The sequence below is a fragment of the Sciurus carolinensis genome, chromosome 5 (genome assembly GCF_902686445.1).
Source record: "Sciurus carolinensis chromosome 5, mSciCar1.2, whole genome shotgun sequence".
NCBI lineage: Eukaryota > Metazoa > Chordata > Mammalia > Rodentia > Sciuridae > Sciurus > Sciurus carolinensis.
Window position 1 is genome coordinate 19,648,032 of NC_062217.1, and position 5,383 is coordinate 19,653,414.

General features: G+C 37.8%; 1 pseudogene; it reads right to left on the reverse strand.

Annotated features, from left to right (window-relative positions):
• Window positions 1-323: 323 nt before the first annotated feature.
• LOC124984838 (elongation factor 1-alpha 1-like) lies at window positions 324-1,711 on the reverse strand (annotated as a pseudogene).
• Between the last annotated feature and the right edge of the window lie 3,672 nt (window positions 1,712-5,383).

The window sequence follows — 5,383 nt, forward strand, 5'->3', positions numbered from 1 at the left end:
GAGATAAATTTTTTATTCTCATTAAATCTTTGTTTTAATGGGTCTCAAAATTCTGTGACAGATTTTTGGTCAAGTAACTTCCATTAAAAAGTACTGATTTTAAAAATTAATAACTTAAAACCGCCACACACACACACACACACACACACACACACACACACACACAAAAATGGTCAACAAAGCATTCTCCTTTCCTTCTGAAGATTTTACAATGCATTGTTATCATTAACCATTAAACTTAAATGGCCAATTGAGACAAACAGTTCCGAGACCGTTCTTCCACCACTGATTAAGACGGGGGTGGCAGGTGTTAGGGATAACATTCATTTAGCCTTCTGAGCTTTCTGGGCAGACGTGGTGACCTTGCCAGCTCCAGCAGCCTTCTTGTCCACTGCTTTGAGGACACCCACAGCAACTCTCTGCCTCATATCACGAATACCAAAGCCACCCAGAGGAGGAGAGTCAGAGAAGCTCTCAGGACACATGAGCTTCCTGGAACCATGTCAACAATGGCAGCATCACCAGACTTCAAGAATTTAGGACCATCTTCCAGCTTCTTACCAGAACGGTGATCAATCTTTTCTTTCAACTCTGCAAACTTGCGAGCGATGTGAGCTGTGTGACAATCCAGGACAGGGGCATAGCCAGCACTGATTTGGCCTGGATGGTTCAGGATCATCACCTGAGCAGTGAAACCAGCTGCTTCCATTGTTGGGTCGTTTTTGCTGTCACCAGCAACATTGCCACGAGGAACATTTTTGACTGACACGTTCTTGACATTGAAGCCCACGTTGTCTCCAGGAAGAACTTCACTCAGAGCTTCAGGGTTCATTTCAACAGACTTTACTTCAGTTGTGACATTGACTGGAGCAAAGGTGACCACCATGCTGGGCTTGAGAACTCCAGTCTCCACTCAGCCCACAGGGACAGTACCAATATCACAGATTTTGTAGACATCCTGGAGGGACAGACGCAAAGGCTTGTCAGTTGGACGAGTTGGTGGCAGGATGCAATCTAAAACTTCAAGCAGTGTGGTTCCACTGGCACTGCCACCGTTTTTACGGGTGACTTTCCATCCCTTGAACCAAGGCATATTAGCACTTGGCTCCAACATGTTGTCACCATTCCAACCAGAAATTGGCACAAATGCTACCGTGTCAGGGTTGTAGCCAATTTCCTTAATGTAGGTACTGACCTCCTTAATGATTTCCTCGTATCACTTCTGACTGCAGTTTGATCAGTGGAATCCATTTTATTAACACCAACAATTAGTTGTTTCACACCCAGTGTGTAAGCCAGAAGGACATGCTCATGGGTCTGCCCATTCTTGGAGATACCAGCTTCAAATTCACCAACACCAGCGGTGACAATCAGAACAGCACAGTCAGCCTGAGATATGCCTGTAATCATGTTTTTATAAAGTCTCTGTGTCCTGGGGCATCAGTGATAGTCACATAATACTTACTGGTCTCAAATTTCCACAGGGAGATGTCAATGGTGATACCACGCTCACACTCAGCTTCCGGTTTATACAAGACCCAGGCATACTTGAAGGAGCCCTTACCCATCTCAGCAGCTTCCTTCTTAAATTTTAGAATGGTCCTTTTGTCAATCCCATCACATTTGTAAATCAGATGGTCAGGGTGGTAGATTTGCCCGAATCTACGTGTTCCATGACAACAATGTCCATATGAATCTTTTCCTTTCCCATTTTGGCTTTGATTTAGTGGTGGTTTTCACGATATCAGTGTTCTGGAGGCAAACCCGTTGCGAAAAACTGAGATAAAGGTGCTCTTATTTAGGTTGAGAAATTTTTCTTCAATTATTGTATCTGAGTGATTAGCTCATAAGTAGGAGTTGATTTTTTAAATTTATTTTTATTGTACACAAATGGGATACATACTGTTTCTCTGTTTGTACATGAAGTAAAGGCATACCATTTGTGTAGTCATACTTTTACATAGGATAATAGTGTTTGATTCATTCCATTATTTTTTCCCTTCCCCCTCACCCTTCTTTTCCCTCTATACAGTTCCTCTTTCCTCCATTCTTACTTCCTTCCCACCCCCCACTAGGTGTCATCATCCACTGATCAGGGAGACCCTTTGTCCTTTGGATTTTTGAGATTGGCTTATCTCACTTAGCATGATATTCTCCAATTTCATCCATTTGCCTGCAAAGGTCATAATTTTATTATTCTTTATGGCTGAGTAATATTCCATTGTGTGTGTGTGTGTGTGTATATATATATTTTACAGTGTGTTTATCCATTCATCAATTGAAGGGCATCTAGGTTGGTTCCACAATCTGGCTATTGTGAATTGAGCAGCAATGAACATTGATGTGGCTGCATCTCTGTAGTATGCTGATTTTAAGTCCTTTGGGAATAGGCCAAGGAGTGGGATAGCTGGGTCAAAAGGTGGTTCCATTCCAAGTTTTCTAAGGAATCTCCACACTGCTTTCCAGCACTAATTTGCAACTTCACCAGCAATGTATGAGTGTACTTTTTTTCCCCACATTCTTGCCAACACCTATTGTTGCTAGTATTCTTGATAATCGAAATTCTAATTGGGGTGAGATAGAATCTTAGAGTGGTTTTGATTTGCATTTCTCTTATTACTAGAGATGTGGAACATTTTTTCTTATATCTGCTGATTGTTTGTAGATCTTCTTTGAAGTGTCTGTTCACTTCCTTAGTCCATTTGTTGATTGGGTTATTTGTATTCCTGGTGTAGAATTTTTTGAGTTCTTTAGAGATTCTGGAGATTAGTGCTCTATCTGAAGTATGATTGGCAAAGATTTTCTCCCACTCTGTATGCTCTTTCTTCACATTGCTGGTAGTTTCCTTTGCTGAGAGAAAGCTTTTTAGATTAAATCTATCCCAGTTATTGATCCTTGCTTTTATTTCTTGTGCTATGGGAGTCCTGTTGAGGAAGTCTGATCCTATGCCCACATGTTGAAGATTTGGGCCTACTTTTTCTTTAAAATATGCAGGATCTCTGGTCTGATTCCAAGGTCCTTGATCCATTTTGACTTTAGTTTTGTGCAGTTTGAGAGAGAGGGATTTAGTTTCATTCTGCTGCATATGGATTTCCAATTTTCCCAGCATCATTTGCTAAAGAGGCTATCTTTTCTCCATTGCATATTTGTGACACCTTTGTCTAGTATGAGAAAATTGTATTTATTTGGGTTTGTGTCCGTGTCCTCTACTCTGTACCATAGATCTACCTGTCTATGTTGGTACCAGTACCATGCCGTTTTTGTTACTATTGCTTTGTATTATAGTTGAAGATCTGGTATTGCAATACCCCCTGATTCATTTTTCCTGCGATGGATTGCTTTAGCTATTCTGGATTTCTAATTTTTCCAGATGAATTTCATTATTGCTTGCTCTATTTCTCTAAGGTATGTCATTGGGATTTTAATTGGAATTGCATTGAATCTGTATAGCACTTTTGGTTTATGGCCATTTTGACAATATTAATTCTGCCTATCCAAGAAGATGGAAGATCTTTCCATCTTCTAAGGTTTTCTTTAATTTCTTTCTTTAGTGTTCTGTAGTTCTCATTTTAGAGGTCTTTCACCTCTTTTGTGAGATTGATTCCCAAGTATTTTCTTTTTTTCAAGACTATTGTGAATGGGGTAGTTTTACTAATTTCTTTTTCCATAGATTCATCACTTATGTTAAAAATGCATTAGATTTATGGGCATTGATCTTATATCCTGCTACTTTACTGAATTCACTTATGATTTCTACAAGTTTTCTGGTGGAATTTCCAGGTTCCTCTAAATATATAATTATGTCATCAGTAAATAGGGATAGTTCGAGTTCTTCTTTTCCTTTTTGTATCCCTTTAATTTCTTTGGTCTGTCTAATTGCTCTGGCTATAGTTTCAAGGTCAATGTTGAATAGAAGTGGTGAAAGAGGGCATCCCTGCCTTGTTCCAGTTTTTAGGGGGAATACTTTCAGTTTTTCACCCATTTAGAATGATATTAGCCATGGTCTTAGCATAGATAGCCTTTACAATATTAAGGAATGTTCCCACTATCCCTATTTTTCCTAGTGTTTTGAGCATGAAGGGATGCTGTATTTTATCAAATGCCTTTTTTGCATCTATCGAAATAATCCACATGATTCTTGATGTTAAATCTGTTGATATGGTGAATTACATTTATTGATTTCTGGATGTTGAAACAATCTTGCATCCCTGGGATAAAACCCACTTGATCATGGTGCACTATCTGTTTAATATATTTTTGTATGCGATTTGCAAAAATTTTTTTGAGAATTTTTGCATCGATGTTCATTAAGGATATTGGTCTGAAATTTTCTTTCCTCGATGTTTCTCTGTCTGGTTAGGTATCAGTGTAATATTGACTTCATAGAATGAGTTTGGGAGGGTTCCCTCCTTTTCTATTTCATGGAATACTTTGAGGAGTATTGGAATGAGCTCTTCTTTGAAGGTTTTGTAGAACTCGGCTGAGAACCCTTCTGGTACCGGACTTTTCTTTGTTGTTAGGTTTTTGAACACTTCTTCTATTTAATTACTTGAAATTGGTCTATTTAAATTGTAATGTCTCCTGGTTCAGTTTAGGTAATTCATATGTCTCTAGAAACCTGTTGATGTCTTCGAGATTTTCTGTTTTGTTGGAGTATAGATTTTTAAAATAGCTTCTAATTGTCTTGTATTTCAATCGTGTCTGCTCTGATATTTCCTTGTTCATTCTGAATTTTAGAAATTTGACTTTTCTTTCTCCTTCTCTTTGTTAGTGTGGCTAAGTGTTTATCAATTTTGTTTATTTTTTCATAAACCAACTTTTTATTTTGTCAATTTTTTGATTCTTTCTTTTGTTTCAATTTCATTGATTTCAGCTCTGATTTTAACTATTTCCTGTCTTCTACTACTTTTGGTTTTGGTCTGCTCTTCTTTTTCTAGGGCTTTGAGCTGTAGCGTTAAGTCATTTATTTGTTGATTTTTACTTTTTTTGAATGCGCCCCATGAAATAAATCTTCCTCTAAGTACTGCTTTCATAGTGTCCCAGAGATTTTGATATGATGTTTTTTGTTCTCATTTACCTCTAAGAATTTTTTAATTTTCTTCCTGATATCTTCTGTTATCCATTCATCATACAATAGCATATTATTTAATCTCCAGGTGTTGGAGTAGTTTCTGTTTTTTACTCTGTCATTTATTTCTAATTTCAACCTATTATGATCTTATAGAATACAAGGTAGTATCTCTATCTTCTTGTATTTGCTAACAGTAGCTTTGTGGCATAATATATGGTCTATTTTAGAGAAGGATCCATGTGCTGCTGAGAAGAAAGTGTATTCGCTCTTGGTTGGATGGTATATTCTATATATGTCCGTTAAGTCTAAATT